Here is a 19908-nt window from a genome sequence, read left to right as displayed (position 1 = left end):
ACCACCACATGCAGAAGTTGCATTGGTGCTAACACGTGGTGGTTTAGGCCGTACCGCTCCGGCCTTGTAAAACCGATTGCGATCCCCGCCGGCCCTCACAGGCAAAGTACCATCGGAGGGAGCGCGGGGATCGCATGGTAGCGAGTCCAGAGCGCTACGGAGCTTCTGCGCCGCGTTAAGGCACCACCACATGCAGAAGTTCCATTGGTGCTAAAACGTGGTGGTTTAGGCCGTACCGCTCCGGCCTTGTAAAACCGATTGCGATCCCCGCCGGCCCTCACAGGCAAAGTACCATCGGAGGGAGCGCGGGGATCGCATGGTAGCGAGTCCAGAGCGCTACGGAGCTTCTGCGCCGCGTCAAGGCACCACCACATGCAGAAGTTCCATTGCTGCTAACACGTGGTGGTTTAGGCCGTACCGCTCAGGCCTTGTAAAACCGATTGCGATCCCCGCCGGCCCTCACAGGCAAAGTACCATCGGAGGGAGCGCGGGGATCGCATGGTAGCGAGTCCAGAGCGCTACGGAGCTTCTGCGCCGCGTCAAGGCACCACCCCATGCAGAAGTTCCATTGGTCCTAAAACGTGGTGGTTTAGGCCGTACCGCTCCGGCCTTGTAAAACCGATTGCGATTCCCACCGGCCCTCACAGGCAAAGTACCATCGGAGGGAGCGCGGGGATCGCATGGTAGCGAGTCCAGAGCGCTACGGAGCTTCTGCGCCGCGTCAAGGCACCACCACATGCAGAAGTTCCATTGCTGCTAAAACGTGGTGGTTTAGGCCGTACCGCTCCGGCCTTGTAAAACCGATTGCGATCCCCGCCGGCCCTCACAGCCAAAGTACCATCGGAGGGAGCGCGGGGATCGCATGGTAGCGAGTCCAGAGCGCTACGGAGCTTCTGCGCCGCGTCAAGGCACCACCCCATGCAGAAGTTCCATTGGTCCTAAAACGTGGTGGTTTAGGCCGTACCGCTCCGGCCTTGTAAAACCGATTGCGATCCCCGCCGGCCCTCACAGGCAAAGTACCATCGGAGGGAGCGCGGGGATCGCATGGTAGCGAGTCCAGAGCGCTACGGAGCTTCTGCGCCGCGTCAAGGCACCACCACATGCAGAAGTTCCATTGCTGCTAAAACGTGGTGGTTTAGGCCGTACCGCTCCGGCCTTGTAAAACCGATTGCGATCCCCGCCGGCCCTCACAGCCAAAGTACCATCGGAGGGAGCGCGGGGATCGCATGGTAGCGAGTCCAGAGCGCTACGGAGCTTCTGCGCCGCGTCAAGGCACCACCCCATGCAGAAGTTCCATTGGTCCTAAAACGTGGTGGTTTAGGCCGTACCGCTCCGGCCTTGTAAAACCGATTGCGATTCCCACCGGCCCTCACAGGCAAAGTACCATCGGAGGGAGCGCGGGGATCGCATGGTAGCGAGTCCAGAGCGCTACGGAGCTTCTGCGCCGCGTCAAGGCACCACCACATGCAGAAGTTCCATTGCTGCTAAAACGTGGTGGTTTAGGCCGTACCGCTCCGGCCTTGTAAAACCGATTGCGATCCCCGCCGGCCCTCACAGCCAAAGTACCATCGGAGGGAGCGCGGGGATCGCATGGTAGCGAGTCCAGAGCGCTACGGAGCTTCTGCGCCGCGTCAAGGCACCACCACATGCAGAAGTTCCATTGGTGCTAAAACGTGGTGGTTTAGGCCGTACCGCTCCGGCCTTGTAAAACCGATTGCGATCCCCGCCGGCCCTCACAGGCAAAGTACCATCGGAGGGAGCGCGGGGATCGCATGGTAGCGAGTCCAGAGCGCTACGGAGCTTCTGCGCCGCGTCAAGGCACCACCACATGCAGAAGTTCCATTGGTGCTAACACGTGGTGGTTTAGGCCGTACCGCTCCGGCCTTGTAAAACCGATTGCGATCCCCGCCGGCCCTCACAGGCAAAGTACCATCGGAGGGAGCGCGGGGATCGCATGGTAGCGAGTCCAGAGCGCTACGGAGCTTCTGCGCCGCGTTAAGGCACCACCACATGCAGAAGTTCCATTGGTGCTAAAACGTGGTGGTTTAGGCCGTACCGCTCCGGCCTTGTAAAACCGATTGCGATCCCCGCCGGCCCTCACAGGCAAAGTACCATCGGAGGGAGCGCGGGGATCGCATGGTAGCGAGTCCAGAGCGCTACGGAGCTTCTGCGCCGCGTCAAGGCACCACCACATGCACAAGCTCCATTGGTGCTAAAACGTGGTGGTTTAGGCCGTACCGCTCCGGCCTTGTAAAACCGGGAGAGTGTGTTTCCCAGTTGGACTTGAAAGGTGCGCCTGTCTAAATCGCTCTGAATTGCACGAAGCATGCGACCACGTAGTCCGAGGCCCAACAGGTTCCTCAAAATACCATAGCGCCAAGCCGTGTCATACGCTTTCTCGAGATCAAAGAACACGGAGAGGCAGTGTTGCCCGTGTACAAGGGCCTCACGCACAACAGTTTCGAGACAGACCAAGTGGTCAACTGTAGACCTTGACGAGCGATAGCCGCACTGAAATTTGTCTAGTACCTTACCATGCTCCAGATAGTACATTAGTCTGCGATTAATCATTTGCTCCAATGTCTTACAGAGACAGCTGGTAAGAGCAATGGGCCTATAACTGGAAACACAAAAAGCATCCTTACGAGCCTTCAAAAGTGGTAGGACATGTGCTACCTTCCAAGATGAAGGAAAATGGCCCTCCTTCCATATGCGGTTATAAATATATAAAATGACATCGAGTGTGGAAGGATGGAGATGCTGTATCATTGAATAGTGTAAACCATCTGGTCCAGGGGCTGAGGGCTCTGTGTTATGAAGAACAGCGAGGAGCTTGTGCAAGCTGAATGTAGCATTATATCCCTCCTGTTCACCTCGTAAGGTTTTCAAGGGATTCCTCTCAGCCTTCAGTTTGTGTTATAGAAAAGTAGATGAGTAATGATGTGAACTGGATACATACTCAAATGTTCTCAAAAAATATCAGCTTGTTCCTCCAGTGTGTGTGGACATGTTCCATTCCTAGAAAGCAGGGAGATCTTAAATGCATGATAGGAACCGTTGATCTTGTGTATTCGATCCCACACCTCCTTAGGTGAGGTACTGCTATTTATAGTAGAAACATAGCCTTGCCAATTTTCTCGTTTGGCTTTTCTTCGGACGTAGCGTGCACGGGCCTTCATTTTCCGAAAGGATATGAGGTTGTCTCTAGTGGGGTATCGTCTAAGAATACCCCACGCCCGATTTTGCTTCTTGCGTACCTCTTCACATTCCGAATTCCACCAAGGCTTGGGCCTCCTAGGGAGAAATTGAGATGTTTGCGGGATGGACAACTTGGCTGCTGCTATGGTGTGCTTGGTTAAAAGATGATTGAGTTCGTCAATTGTGCGACTATCCAGACGAGAATATGCTAAAAGCGATGCCTGCTTAAAGAGGCCCCAATCAGCCTTGTCAAGCTTCCAACGAGAAGGGCGTGTATGAATTAAAAGAGAGGCTACGCTACAGGTTAAAAGAGTAGGAAAATGATCGCTTCCACGTGGATTAGAATCCACACTCCAGGAAAAATCTGGAACTAAAGTAGCAGAACCAATTGAAAGGTCGATGGAAGTTGATGCCAAAGATGATTTGCTAAAATAGGTTGGTTGAATGTATTAAAAAGACAAAGACTTCGTGGGATTAATACTGACTCAACTATTTTTCCTCTGACATCCTGACGTGTGCTCCCCCATAAAAGGTTGTGACAATTAAAATCGCCCATCAAAAGGAAAGGCTCAGGAAGCTGGTCTAACAGTGAGTTAAAATCTGAACATTTCAAAGTAAATGAAGGTGGCAGGTATAAAGAACATACTGTAAGGGCTTTATGGTGCATGAAGCGAACAGCCACTGCTTCAAGTGGTGTGGACAGTGGAACCTCTGTGCAGGGAACTTCTCTCGGGAGAACCACCGCAACTCCCCCAGAGGAACTGACGGAGCTCGGACGATCCCTCCGGAAAGCCTGGTAACCTCTGAGGAAATTGGTACGGCTTGGACTCAAATGAGTCTCTTGAAGACACAGCGCTCGTGGCTTGTATTCCTCCAGAAGACGCTCTACATCATCCAGGTTTCTTATAAGGCCACGACAGTTCCATTGTATGAGTACTGAAGCCATCTTGGGGACCAAAACCGGAGCACATAAAAAAGTGAGTCAGTTGCCTCACTTTGGAGGTGTTACGGGTTTTTCAGATTTGTGTTTCTTTGTAGTCTGCCACTCCATCTCGTCCTGGTCAGAACCCGGAGTCGCTGACGGGGCAGACAAGGCAGTGCCAGTGTTTTCCTGAGCCCCACAATCAGACTTGCCTGCTGGCCCGGGAGGGTCTGTGTCGCGGGGCCCCAATCCGCGGCCGCGACCAGAACTAGGCGGAAAGGTGGCTGATGTACTGGGGAGGGGTTCTACCCCGTCCATCTGTTCCATCTCTTCTCCCGGCAGGGAAGCTGCATGCGACACACGCAGCTCCTTGGTTACTGCCTGCCTCTCCAGGGACTGAGGCCAAGGGCCTCGCTTCTTCTCCTCCCTAGGAGAGCGGCCAGCGTTGCCAGGTACAGCCGGTGCTGGCCTGTCCTGAGCAGAGGAAGCAGCTAAGACACCCTCCCCGCGAGAAGGGGGAGCCTGCTGATTCTGTTCCATAGTCTTGAAGGGAAGGGCGGGCACGGCTATTGCTGGCCCGTCCTTGCCCACGGGAGCAGCATGCCGCTCCTGTTGATGGGATGGGGCCCTTAGGTGAGCCGCCAAGATTTCAGGAGAGACCTGAGTGGCCCTAGTCTCCGAGCGTGGTGCAGGACCCCTGCGCACCACCTCGGCGTAACCTCCCTTTGAGAGGAACGACAGCCTCTTCTTAGCTTCCAGATAGGGGATGTAGTGACACTCAACGGGCCGTCGTAGGCCGGTTCCAAAGACCTCGAGACGTGCTCGCACATTTTCTTACGTCGCGACCAGGTCCGTCGACCATTGGAACCGGCCTACGACGGCCAGTTCAGAGTGCTGGATCGGCAAGCCAAGACCTTTACACTAGACATAAACGGCCATCGTGACGTAGTCACGACCGACTGTGTCAAGCCGGCCTACCTAGAGGCCATATCTCCTACATCCCCAGCAACCGCCCCTTCCCCGTCAGCACCTTCGGCGCTTGCAACAAGAACCAAGCACATCACATGGACCCTTCCAGGGCCCACGGCTCCACAGGGGGGAGCCTTGTAGCGACACTCAAAGCCAGCTTCGCCATGAACGACGACGACGAGGTTCAGCTGCCTCTGCAGCGCGAGCGATTAAAACAGTTCGAATCCAAACGCTGTCCGAGCTGGTTCCTTTCGTCCCAGCTCCCAACAGGGATATTCTCCTTTGCCTTTAAGGAAAGAATTTCTTTTTCTTGACGCCAAAGGGGACAGGTGCGGGAGTAAGCTGAGTGGGGCCCACTGCAGTTACTACAGCGGGCCGCCGCCTCGCAGATGTCAGCAACATGTTCCTGGCTTCCACATTTCGCACAAGTTTCTTTTCCTCGGCAACTGCGTGACCCATGCCCAAGGCGCTGGCAGCGGAAGCACCGTTGCGGGTTGGGAACGTAGGGACGGATGCGACACTGGAGATAACCCGCCTTCACAGTTTCAGGGAGGGTGTGTCTCGCAAAGGTCAAGGTCACATGCTTTGATGGAGTTTCCTTGCCAACCTTCCGGAACATATTACGTTTGACAGCGACAACACCAGCATCTTTCAGTCCTTCCAGAATTTTTTCCTCGCTAGCATCGAGGAAGTCTTCTTCAGAGAGGACTCCACGGATCGTGTTGAGCGTCCGGTGAGGACTCGCGGACACTTCGACGTCTACTATGCTGGTCATCTTGGAGAGTGCCTCACTTTGAACTTTCGTATCTACTTCAACAAGAAGGTCGCCGGAGTGGAGTTTTTTCGCTTTGTATGACAACCCGATGAGGTTTTCTAGCACCTTGGCTAGCATAAAGGGGGACAATTTCGACACTTCGAGGTTCGAGTGAATGACAAAAAACTTTGCAAATGTTCCCATTTCAGGGGCTTTTCAGTGACTCGGGTCTCAGGGCGAGGCCTCTCAGAAGCCTGCCTTGAACCGGGTTTAGAGAGGACGGGCGCCATATGAAGGGCGAGAACTTCGGCATCTGTAGCGCACCACCCACCACAGAGTCCAACGAGGGGATAGATAACATCTCATAACAGGTCTGGCTTGTCTGAGTATGTTACTCTACCAGTGCTACTAGGGTGCTATAACCAAGTGTGGGTAAAGAGAGAATTCTGTCACCACCCAAGGTTAGCCCTTGCCGCCAAAGAAGTTGAAAAAGAAAAGAAGAGAAATGAGAAGAGTGAAAAGAAGGAGAAGACAAGGGTGAAAGAAGGGAGGGGATAGTAGAAGTGGCGACTGACTGAATCATCCTGGTCGGGCCAAGCCAGGACACCCGTCTACGGGAAGCGGGGGCCGAAGTGGTGTATTGCCTCGCCCGGGGGGCCCCGAAGGGTCCAAACCTACCCCGGGCTCGGCTCAACCACCAGGATGCCCTTTTCCCCGGACACGGGAAAGCCACGCACAGCCAGACGTGGGCGGGCGAACCCGCATGGCTCGGGATCCGTGGAGACGCCACTCTCCAAACACCTGCTTTCACAGGTGCCCCCTGCGGGGATCACGTGACAACGTGTCCGCGGTTCGTCCGTCTCCCAAGCGTATCCACACGAGCGAGACTACGAGCAGACGCCAGCGGGGACGTATTGAACCTGTTCACCTCTCCACAGTGCCACGAAACTCCCAAATCGCACCGTGGCACAGTTGTCCGAAAAAAATTGACGTTTGCTACCGTTATAAAAAATCGGACGCCGCTGTTACGTAGAGATCGAGACAAAACACCGCGATAGACTTCGCGCGAAGTTCCACTGGCTTTACTAACCCAAAGCATGACAAAGACACAGGCATGGTCCTGCTCGATAAGGGTTCCGCGTAGAAGCGACGAAGTTGTGGGCTCGCGGAGGGACGTTTGGAGATTCCTTCACGCACTCCGCGCTTGTGCACAACGCCCAAGTACACCATAACCACAATAAAGGTATTGCTCGGTGAAAGCCTCATTGGACGTACAAGAATTATCGCGGCGTGCTTGACGAGTTTTGACGGGAGATTCTTAACGCGGACCCGGAGGAGTACCGGAACCCGCGTGGCGACAGCCGGACAAAGTTTCTGCAATTTATTTCACGCGTGAAAACAAGAATCGTTCAACAAAATGACTCAGCGAACGCAAACACAACGATGCGCCATTTTTGTTTTAATCATAAAAAAAAGAAAACATTGTACCGTTGCAGACTAAACGCCTTTCTATTCAAACTCCCGCCAAAAATCCACGAGTGAAAAGGCGCTCGTGGAAAACGCAGGAAACGGCGACGTGCCGGTCACGTGGTACACAGTGTACACAGTCCGCAGACAAAAAATCGCCAATCGGTCCGCCGTGTGAATCGGCTAGGACAAGCTGCGCGCGCGCCCACGGATTTAGTTATTTATTTGCATACCTACATCGCCTGAAGAGGCATTATAGTAGCGAGGGGCACAGACATAAAATGTGTACACTACAAACACAAGGTGAAAAACAATTATGCAAGAACTAATACACAACGATAGTTAGAAGTAACAATGACTCATTAAAAAAATAGCTCTGACAATGCCGTTTCAACAATGTTACTTGGCAGGTTATTCCAATCGTCAATGGACCGCGGGAAAAAGAGCATTTGGAAACATCAGTTCTGCAATAAAATGGACAATTGTTTTTATTTATCTCTTCTTTCCGATACATAGGCAGGCTCAAAAATATACTTGGGCCTACAAATTGCGCTATTGTTGTGAAGCACTTCATGCAACATTTTGAGACGGAGCAATTTCCATCGTTGACTGAGAGGCATCCAGTTTAGAGACGATTTAAGTTCCGTTATGCTACCTCTGAAATCGTAATTACCCGTAGCAAATCTCTCGATTCTGTATCTTTTTATTTTGATCAATAAGGTTCTGTCTGAACGCATCCCATATCTCACTAGCGTAGTCTAGGACAGACCACACATGGGAAAAATGTGTCTCTTTTAAAGATGAGGGAGCCATCCTAAAATTATGCTTAATAATACCCAGTGACCGGACTGCTTTCCCTGCAATATAGTCAACATCTTCCTTGCACCTTAAAGCACACGGCAAAATAACTCCCAATTATTTAGCCTCCGATGCCAGTTTTAGTGGAAAACACCGATGCTCTAGGATGAAGGAATAAAGGCCTGATGCCTTCACACAGACTGTTCCCTTCTAGATACAAGAGCTCTGATCTTGTCATTTGCCATGTATGCATTGTGCTTGCTCTTCAGGAAGACTCGTGATCCAATCTGGATCGGCACACCATTTGACCAAGTCACAAGCCTTAACAGCTTTCTAATATTGCTCTCAAAGCTGAAGCAGGGGTGTGCTCAAAGGGGGTCGAGCTGGACGACACATTTTGCAAGGTGAAGAAGCTAGTGCACGTTGTATGTCATTGGAGTCTTTGTGTAAAGGAACTGCACTTCTACAACAAACTAAATAAGACTTTCTTTTCCTATCGTAATGCCATCGCCTGCGACTGGGTTGGTTGGTTGGGGTTGGTTCTGGATGTGGAGTCACTGATACTTTGCAATCTCTTACTTGGTTGAGAGCAAGAAGTGCTTTGCTTTGCTCAGCATTTGTGACCTCCACAAGCAGGTCGCCAGATGGAAGTTTTTTGGCTTTAAAAGATGTTCTAATTACAGTTTCTAGGGTCTTTGCGACCAAGAACGGGGAAAGCTTTGCAAGCGGTTGATCTTTGTTCTCCGAGTGCATTACTATAAGTTTAGGAAAATTCATGACTGGCAAGGTAAGGCTTGTTGATATTGTCTCTTCGGTCCGGACCGTTTTCGGGGCCCGATCAAGGAAAGATTTAGTTTTAGGACCCATATGAATCGGAAAAGGATTTCGGCACCTGCGGTGTGCCGCCCACCATCAAGCCCAACTTAGGGAGTAGTCAGCAGCCCATAACGAAATGGGCTTTGCTGGAACCGCTGATCTACTAGCACTTGCCCAGGTTGTATAACTAAGTGTGGTTAGGATAAGGGTATCTGCCACCACACAAGGTTGGCCCTTGCCGCCAAAGAAGGTGAAAGTGAGGGAGAGGGAAGGGAGAAAAGAAAAAGAGGGGATAGTAGAAGAAAAGGCGACTAGACTGAATCATCCTGGCCGGGCCTTACCAGGACTCCCGTCTACGAGAAGCGGGGGCCGAAGTGGTGTATTGCCTCACCCGGGGGGCCCCGAAGGGTCCAAACCTACCCCGGGCTCGGCTCAACCACGAGGAGGCCCTTTTCCTCGGACACGGGAAAGCAACGCACAGCCAGACGTGGGTGGGCGAACCCGCGTGGCTAGGGGTCCGTGGAGACGCCACTTTCCAAGCACCTGCTTCCACAGGTGCACCCTGCGGGGCATCGCCTGTGACCTCATCTTTGAGAATATGAAATATTCCTGTCACTATCAGACCCCAATGATCTAGAAATGTAATAGGAAAAATACCTTGGAGACAAGGTAGGCTGTAGTAGAACAACCTGTGCTGCCATTCTGCAACCATCCAGAACTTTCAAAAGTAAGTGACCTTGGAAGGCGGTTAAAGCAATGTGAAGGTTGCATGCTACAAAGTCTGCTGTCAACAAGAGCAAACTTTGTCGGACCGCCAATGTAGTACAGTTCACCAGGGCACGAGAATTACAGCTCAGTCATTTGTCTTGCAACCCCTAGAAGAACACAGTGACCCCAAGCAGGGCAGTTACAATGCCTTAGAAGCTGTTGCACTTCTTTGTGCTGGTCTTGTTGCTGCCACGTGGAATAACTACCGACGTATCAAGGGATCATCTTCAATTCTAATACATACTCAACCATGCACGGGACCGTGTCGCGATAATTAAGTCAGACACCTCACATTTCTTCAACATCACGACTAGTACCGTGTTTTGCTACCAGATGCCTCTGTACGCCGGTGGAACACGTTGGACATCCACGTCACCATCTAGGGCTATATAAACAAGACGCATAAACAGTCTCTCTAGCGGGCAGGTCGGCAGCAGCGCGGCTCCCATTCCTTACAAGTTGTTTCTTTTTGTACACGAACGTCTGGATGTTCCCGAAGGCTATTGTTAGTGCTCGGAGTATTGTTTCTCACTGATGCTGGCCTGCCCATACTTTCCGCAGCATTATGTTGAGTCGTGTGTCTTTTCTTTTCGATCATTGCTTTCTTGTGGCGTCATAGATTCAAATCGTACTGCAATGAATGCTGAGCACCTGGCTCAGTTTAAACAAATGTTACAACTTCCGCAGGATCTTAATTCTAGATCACAAAATTTCGAATCAGGCCAAACAAGTATACTGCATTCCCTTGACAAAATGAAACAAAAACAAAAATCCATCGAGGAAAAAGTAACGAAAAATTGGGAACGGTTTACTACTGTTAAAAGCAAGGCAGGAGGTTTAGAAAACGAAATGCGAGCAGTAAGGCAAGAAAAAGAAGACCAGAGCAAAACTAATGGCGCACTGCGTTATCGGTTCAACGAAATAGAAGATGTTGAAGGCGAAACAACGTGCTTTTCTACGGAATACCTGACCGTGCCGCTGAAACGTGGCCGCAAGCAGAAGGAAAGATTAGAACGGCCTTATCGGATGTTTTGGGTGGAGAAAGGACAAACTTGTCAGCCACGTCTTTTGATATCGATCGTGCTCAGAGGCTGGGGCAGCATCATGTCAACAGGTACAGACCCATCATCGTAAAGTTTTCATTTATAAGACTAAAGACCAAGGGATGCGATTAAGGGCTAAGCTTAAATTAGCTAACATCGGTGTTGGCGAGTATTTCCCTTTGCGACATCCTTGGCGCGCATGAAATTATTGGATTTTGAAAAATCGCATTGTACAACTTTCAAGCTTAGCTATAACAAACGGTTCCTAAACGGTAAGTGTTACATCTACGACGATGAACAAGGCCGCGTCTCGGAACTGTCTCACCCTCATGCTCCTCATGTCCCCGTACGTCCCACTTCCATAGACGGGAGTACAACCCCAGTTTAGCAGTCAGTGAGGAATAGTGGTCGTCGCCTATTCTATCTAACGAATCCGTGTTGTTTACTAACATGCGTAGCCTTATCAGAAAGCGTGGCGAACTATATTCTATAATTGATACTTGCGATGCAAACATTGCTGTACTAACGGGTACTTGGCTCTCGTCAACGAAACGTGATGCAAAATTGTTTCCTGTCCGAAAACGCTTCAATATATTTCGACAAGACAGGGAGCTGAGAAATAGCGGCGGCGTATTAATCGGTGTCAGGGATTGTATTTCTTCATTTCGTATGGATACTAAGAGTGCCATTGACATTAGTTTCGTCTGTATCACCATTCATTTTCAAAGATTCACTCTGGGATGCGGTTATCGTCCACCTTCGTGTAATGTTGTCTTCGTTGAGAAACAACATGCCCTAGAAACAATTGTAACGCGTTTTCCTAATACACCGCTTTTTTTTTACTGAGTGACTGAAACTACCCTTACATTGTTTGGGATTCAAAATGTCCCTACTTTGATCATCTGTCACCTGAGTGTATGAACTTTATCAGTGTAGTTTCCTATTTTCATTTGCCTCAATTAGTTGCCAAACCAACAAAAATACCAACCTCTACATCACATATTTGAGATCTTAATCTAACTATTACGCTTAGTCAAATTAGCCAAAATACTTATCTTCCTGGACTTAGTCACCACTCGCTACTATATTTTTCCTTTGTCCGCTCAATTCACATGTGAAAAAAATCTAAAACAATTATTTTGCGACTATACTAGAGACAATTTTGATGTTATTCATGTAGATCTATGTATTTATTTGCATCGATATTCGAAAAACAGTTTCGAGCGCTCCGTCGAAAAAAACTGGTCTCTTTTTAAACGAGGGATAAGGTTAGTTACTGAAAAATGCATCCGCTTGAAAACTTTTATTTAAGATTCCCATTCGCCACGGTCTAATGGACTACTCGTGAGATCAATACTTCAGCTTAGGCGAGTTGGTGAATCAAGCTAACACTTCACAGCGCACAAAAAAAACAACACTATAAAAATGCATACACACAAAGAAATAACTCTCACGCAGCGCTCCTTGAAGATTATTTCTTTGTATATATGTATTTTTATAGTGTGTTTTTGTTTTGTGCGCTGAGAAGCGTTAGTACTCTGAGACATTCTAAAAAAATGCTTGAGCCATTCCACTCTGCGAAAGTGGATGACCAGCGAAGCTCTTTAGCACACGACACAGACGTGACAAATTGATTGATTGGGGTTTTATGGCGCACAAGCAACTTAGGCCATATTGCGCCAGACACCATTACTTAAGACGGCTATACAAGGAAGGAGATATTGTCACGGGTGGTGACCAGAATAACAATAAATAAACACGAAGAAATAAACGTTTAATGTGGCGAACTTGTGCCCAAAACAAAAAGGGAATAGAAAATAATAACAAAGCGTCGCGAGCGTCAAAGTAGGCGAGACAGCAGAGTCGAGCGCTGGGGCGAAACGGATCAGGCTCGCCTTGCGGAATCTCTTATGTACCCTCGTGGGTTTCTGGATCGTTCGGCGTGGAAGGTTCCGCGCATAGAACATTCTAACCTCGGATCAGCAAGACGGTTCTCGAATTCACCAGAACATCACATTACAGTGTCAACAAAAATGAGTAGCCGCGGCCAGGAATCGAACCCTGGCCTTCTGCGCGGAAGACAAGCGCGATAACCGTTAGGCCACGCGCGCGCTGCCTACTCGGCCAGCTGGGCGCGCGGCATTACTCCCCCCTTTAAATTGTGCATCGTCCCGATGCAACCCAAAAACAAAACAAAGCAAATAAAAAAAATGTGAACTGAAGAGTTTTTTGGAACAGATAATGTCCACAGTCCTATCGAGCGTAGTACGGCTTCAGTCGCACGACGTGGACGACTTCCGGTCGTGGTGGGCGGCGTGATGATGTTCTTGTTTCGTCGGGCATCACCTCGTAGTTCAGATCGCCGAGGCGTCGGATGATCTCGTAGGGTCCGAAATAGCGTTTCAGAAGCTTCTCGCTGAGACCGCGGCGCCGTATTGGTGTCCAAACCCATACCCTGTCTCCGGGTTGAAAGTGGACGTCCCGGCGACGAAGGTTATACCGGCGTGCGTCGACTCGCAGTTGGTCTTCAATCTTGATTCTTGCCAGCTGACGAGCTTCCTCCGCGCGCTGGGAGATCAGTTGAGCGTCGTCGATGCCATCATCGGTTGGCACGTGAGGCAGCATGGCGTCGAACATTGTGGTAACCGCCCGGCCGTGTACCAGTTGGAAAGGCGTCACTCCCGTGGTTTCTTGAACCGCTGTGTTGTACGCAAACGTGACGTACGGCAACACCTCGTCCCACGCCTTGTGCTCCACGTCGACGTACATGGAAATCATGTCAGCGATCGTCTTGTTGAGCCGCTCTGTTAGTCCGTTGGTCTGCGGATGATACGCGGTGGTTCGTCGATGGTTGGTGTGAGTGAGCCGAAGAACCTCTTGAGTCAAGTGAGCCATGAAAGATGATCCTCGATCTGTGATCAACACTTCGGGTGCGCCGTGTCGAAGGAGGATGAACTCGACGAAAAACTTGGCGACTTCCAGCGCTGTTCCCGATGGCAGGGCTTTCGTCTCGGCGTCTCGTGTAAGATAATCGGTAGCGACGATGATCCACCGATTTCCTTGCGTCGATGTTGGGAACGGCCCAAGTAAGTCCATTCCGACCTGCTGGAAGGGCGTAGTCGGGGCGGGTATCGGCTGCAGGAGTCCTGCTGGCTTCGTCGAAGGCCTCTTACGTCGTTGGCACTCATGGCCCGATCGTGTGTATAGATGGACTGTTTTCGAAAGTCTCGGCCAGTAGTACTTGTCACGAATCCGGGCGAGCCTCCTGCTGTAGTCGAGGTGTCCAGCCGTCGGGTCGTCGTGGCATGCTTGAAAGATATAGTTTAGTAGGGTGCGTTCTTGGGCTAGTTGGTTCATCATAGTAAAACATAAAATAGCGCAACAAAAAGACATGGACAAGATGTATACAGGACAGGCGCTAACTTTCAACTAGTTTTATTCAGGAAAATTGAACACATATATACACACGACAGGCAAAGCAGCACCACGTAAAAGTTGATTAATTTTTCACCCGATCACTCAAAAACTGAAATTTATTACAATGAAGAACAATAGAAGTGTCGCTGACACATGCCGTCCCACTTTTTTTGATAAAGCTTCCAATAGCTCTCGAGCGACCGTCTCTCGGCTTCTTCCTAGAATCCGTATCTGCTGAAGTCGCGGAACACAGCCACACGTGTTGCAATGTATTGGCAAATGCGAGCCATATTTATTTTTTACTGATAATGCGTGCTCCCGTGCTCGGTCATTGATACACCGCCCCGTCTGGCCAATGTATGCCTTTCCACAACTCAATGGGATTTCGTAGATCACAGCCACTGTGCAGTCCACGTAAGGGGTGACGTGTTTCTTATCACACGGTGCTTTTGCCCTCTCATCAGAGATGCGGGCGCACAACCCAGCCAACTTCTTTGGGGCAGAGAATACAACGGGAACATCGTACTTGCTTGCAGCTTTCTTCAGATTGTGGGCAACCTTGTGGATGTACGGAATGACTTCTGGTCTTTTTGTTCTCTGCCTCGTTGGGACCTTTCTTTTCAACCCCTTAATTTTTGTAGGGCGGTCTCCGCCACAGAAACCAAGACCGAACACGGGAAGCCAGCAAATTCCAGTCTAGAAATCTGATATTTAAAACTAGCATCCGCCTGATGGTCACAAGACTTCGGCAGTGGAGACTCCAGGCATGAAGTTGCAATAGCTCTCTTAACAGTCTTTGAATGAGCTGAATCAAAAGGAAGTAACTCTTTCCGCGCGCGAGGTCGATACATCCAGCACACACGTCGTTCGTTGATTGTGATGTTAATATCTAAAAACTGCAAATGATTGTTGTCAGGAAGCTCATGAGTAAAAAGTAAACCTTTCCCATGTTGTTCAAAAGCTGACAGAATACTTTGTACTGTATCACAGTGCGTCACAGAGGTGTTAGTTTTTAAAAGTACAAGAAAATCGTCCACGTATCTCAAAACCTTAAGAACATTGTCGGCGTCTAAAACACGATTCAATTCACGATCAACAGCGGACAAAAAAATGTTACAAATAACCGGAGCGACGCATGACCCAATACAAATGCCCTTGCGCTGGATAAACAGCCTGTCATCGAACGACACAAACGTGCTACTCAGATAAAATTCCAGTAATGCCATGAAGCTGTCCAGAGGAATACCAGAAGCATTCTGGAAAGCCACCACGCGACTTGCTTCGATACACCCGATGACAGAGCGGTACATTTCTTCATGCGGCACTGAATAAAACAAATCCTCTACATCAATAGAAAAAGCTTAACCAACAGAATTGTTACTTCTTAATTCTTCAATCCCGTCCAACGAGTTCCTGGTCGCGAAGGGGTCATTCATAGTAAGCCCATTAAGGTGTTTTAGCAGATATTTGCTGACCTCCTGTTGTCAAGTACCTTTCTCACTAACAATACTTCGGAACAGAAAAACCTCCTTATGCGTCTTTACATTAAAAAAAGCCTTTAAAGTAATGTCCAACAAGGCGGAGCAGGAAGACCGTGAACGATGTCTTCTTGATGGTGCTGACTGTCTTCTGCGAACGATGACCAGGAGTTCTCGCCGAGGCAGGGAATCGACTGACAGTGTGCTGGCCTTTTTCAAGGAAAAAGGTCTTCGACTCTTACAAGCGGACAAAGAGGGCGGCTTCGTCGTTATGCCGTCTGATATTTTCAAGGACTGTGCAGAAAAGGCCGTCATGAAGAACTTTGCCCTGGCTGACGTCAAACCACTAAAGGTAAAGAAAACTGCTGTTTCTTTGTGTAAGAGCCTAGAGCTGCAAAAACTGGCAAAAGCTGTCGGCGTTTTGAAAAACCTTACTTTAAAGGCTTTTTTTAATGTAAAGACGCATAAGGAGGGTTTTCCGTTCCGAAGTATTGTTAGTGAGAAAGGTACTTGGCAACAGGAGGTCAGCAAATATCTGCTAAAACACCTTAATGGGCTTACTATGAATGACCCCTTCGCGACCAGGAACTCGTTGGACGGGATTGAAGAATTAAGAAGTAACAATTGTGTTGGTTACGCTTTTTCTATTGAGGTAGAGGATTTTTTTTTATTCAGTGCCGCATGAAGAAATGTCCCGCTCTGTCATCGGGTGTATCGAAGCAAGTGGCGTGGTGGCTTTCCAGAAAGCTTCTGGTATTCCTCTGGACAGCTTCATGGCATTACTGGAATTTCATCTGAGTAGCACGTTTGTGTCGTTCGATGACAAGCTGTTTATCCAGCGCAAGGGCATTTGTATTGGGTCATGCGTCGCTCCGGTGATTTGTAACATTTTTTTTTGTCCGCTGTTGATCGTTAATTGAATCGTGTTTTAGAAACCGTACAGGCCGTACAGGTACGTTCCGTACCTGTACGGAACGGGATCCCGTACAGGTACGGGCGGAACTTGGTTAACGCCCAGATGACAGCGAGACATTCCTTGTCGGTCATTGAGTAATTTTTCTCTGCCTTGGACAGTGCCCTGCTTGCGTAAGCGATCACCCTCTCTGCTCCGTCTTGCCTCTGGACGAGTACCGCGCCGAGTCCGTCGTTGCTGGCGTCCGTGTGAACTTCCGTTTCCGCTGATGGATCGAAGTGTCTGAGGATAGGGGCTGACTGGAGTCGCTCCTTTCGTTCGTTGAACGCTTGTTCTTGCTCCTCCCCCCACTGGAAGTTCACGTCGTCCTTCGTCAGATGCGTGAGCGGTGCAGAAATCTTGGCAAAATCGCGAACGAAACGTCTGTAGTAAGCGCACAGCCCAAGAAATCTTCTGACGGCTTTCTTGTCTGATGGCTTCGGGAATTCAGCAACAGCGGATGTTTTTGCAGGGTCAGGGCTTACAGCCTCAGCACTCACGACATGACCCAGGAATTTGAGCTCGCCGTAAGCGAACCGACATTTTGACGGCTTCAGTGTCAGTCCAGCATTCTGGATAGCCTGTAGCACGGCTCGCAAACGTCTCAGGTGCTCGTCGAAGTCGCTTGCGAATACCACGACGTCGTCGAGATAGACGAGGCAGCTTTTCCATTTCAGGCCGGAACGAACGGTGTCCATTACGCGCTGGAACGTCGCCGGTGCTGTGCACAGTCCGAATGGCATCACTTTAAATTCGTACAGTCCGTCCGGCATAACGAAGGTAGTCTTCTCACGATCCCGTTCGTCGACCGCGATCTGCCAGTACCCACTCTTCAGGTCCATCGACAAAAAGAATCGGGCGTGGCGTAGCTGGTCCATAGTGCCGTCGATGCGTGGCAACGGGTTGACGTCCTTTTTTGTTACGGCGTTTAGTCGACGATAGTCCACGCAGAACCGAAGAGTCCCGTCTTCCTTTTTCACCAGGACTACCGGTGAAGCCCACGGACTTTTTGAGGGCTGGACGATGTCGTCGTCGAGCATTTCTTGGACCTGCTTCTGGATGACTCCTCTCTCTTTCACAGATACACGGTACGGCGACCGATGAGCAGGAAGTGCGTCGTCATCAATAATATTTCGATGTTTCGCAACCGTCGTTTGGCGCACCTTTGACGACGTGGAGAAGCACTCACTGAACTCGGCGAGAAGGTCACTGAGTTGTGGTCGTTGTGGCGTAGGCAGGACTGGATCGATGTCAAACTGCGAATGCGGCGTTGTCTCGTGTGGCCCCGAAGAGATGTCTTCTGCTATTCTGGTGATTGCGGCTGAGTCCATGAGTTCCTCGGCGTGGCCCACGGCGGTGCCTTTCGTAAGATGCTGAGCCTCCTGTCGGACGTTTGTTACGAACGCAACAGTGTGTCCGTCTTGGAGCTCCGCGATGCCTCTTGCGACGCCGATCCCTCTTTCTAGAAGCAGCTGGAGGCTTCCCTCGAGCACACTCTAAAACCGGTCTCTCATAAAAAAACACTGTCCCTCTGATTTTAGAGGGGACAACGATGCATTCAGGGGGAAAGTTCTTTTTAAGAGTGAAATGGAAAAATAAAACAGCAACATCCAGAGGGACACCAACATATTAAGAGAGACCAAGGGATTCGTTTCCTTTGTCCCTCTGAGTAGGAAAGACCGACAGAAAAATGCATGCTTGTCTTTTCATATTAAGAGGGGACTTGTCCCTCTTAACTGGACCAATGTAGTTCGGTCAGGAAGAGAGGTGCCGGCGCACTAATAACCGACAAAGAGTTCAGATGGTGCTAAGGTTTGGCGCCAATTGACGGAGCTGGAAACGGTCGCGGCCGGAGAGTCGCAAGCGTCATGATGGTCATTTGACTTCCTTCGGGTGAGTAATCCTGTTATATTGACGCTTTGTTTTGAGTATATTGCGGGTGGGAATAACGAGCCATCGATATTTTCACTCTGGCTGTGAAATGCACGAGCTTTGCATGTAGAGTGAGAGTTTTCAGCTTGACTGCAGCAGTCCGCGGTTACTTCCTGCATGGATCTGCTCGTTCAGCTAGGGCAAAGCGTCGCCCATCGTTGACCCTGCCGTGAGCCGCATGGCTGTCTTTCGCACAAAACACTTGTAGCGGTACTGTTCGGGCTAGGTTGTCCAAATGTGTATGCTTCTGCCTTAGGCTGATGGTAGCAGTCCATTTTGTGTCCCACGCTTTTGTCTACTTTCTAATTTCGAGCGCGCGTTCGATCTTCTCCCAGCTCGAGCTGCAAGTTTTGGGACTGCTACCCCGCCATTTTATAACCGGCAATTTCTTTGCACTATCCGTGAGTGTGCACTGTCGGCATCGGGTACTACAAAGGATGGTATCAACCTCCCGAAGGCAAAGTGGAGATTAAAGTTACTCGCTCGTCGGGCAGTCAGTGTAGACATCGTTAGCGTTGAAGAGGGTATCAACTTTTGCTTCAAGTGGGAGGCGAGCCCTAGTTTGTGTCTGCGTGTGCAAAAGGGGGGCGGGGGGGGGGGGGGAAGAGGAAGCATGTAATTCAAATAAAAACAAAGAAAAGTTCTTTCGCGCGTTCGCCTTGCGTTGCCATGAGCGTCTAGCCGTCTAGTCCACAACGACGCGACCGTCTACGGAAAGAGGGGAAGGGGACAGCGGTGGCCCGGGAGTGCACTTGTTTTTTTGTTGTTTTTTTTTTTCTGGGCGTGTTTTTCTTTTCGTTATATTTTGACGGTCGCGGCGGCAAAGCTACCGGTCTCTTTTCTTTTTTTTTTCGGCACCGACCATGTTTTTGTTTTTGGAGATTTTATGCATGTTGTTTGTTTTCGATTTGTTTCTGTGGCTGGTTGAATTTCTTTTTTCTGTGTTGCAGACGTGCGAAAAATATAGACGAGAGATTGTTTGTTTTTTTTTGTATTTCCAAGCGCTTTAGGGCTAGGTTGACAACGGCCGTGAAGTAACAGTTACAAATCTTGTTTTCAGATTGGGGCAATGACTGCGAACGTTGACATGAGGGGAATAAGTCGGGGGTTCTGCACGGAATGCTCGTGTAAAGAGTTCTACCGGGACCCTGTGCACTGTGGAACGCACCACCCGGAGTGGTGTGCTTATTGCGGCCACCCGCCCACCACTCACAACGAACTCGGTGAGTATGAACCTTTTGTATTCTGGTATGTAGGTCGGCTCCATTCTCGTTCTGTTGGCATAAGCGTTCTTTCTTAAAAAGAATAAACGAATAAATTATTTGGTTGATTATGTTGCTTTCTAAAAAAATGCATCACATCTTTTCTGCAGGTTCAAGCCGCAAATAAAATCC

Source organism: Ixodes scapularis, unplaced genomic scaffold (genome assembly GCF_016920785.2).
Source record: "Ixodes scapularis isolate PalLabHiFi unplaced genomic scaffold, ASM1692078v2 PGA_scaffold4__175_contigs__length_147842914, whole genome shotgun sequence".
NCBI lineage: Eukaryota > Metazoa > Arthropoda > Arachnida > Ixodida > Ixodidae > Ixodes > Ixodes scapularis.
Note: the sequence above shows the minus strand (reverse complement) of the source record.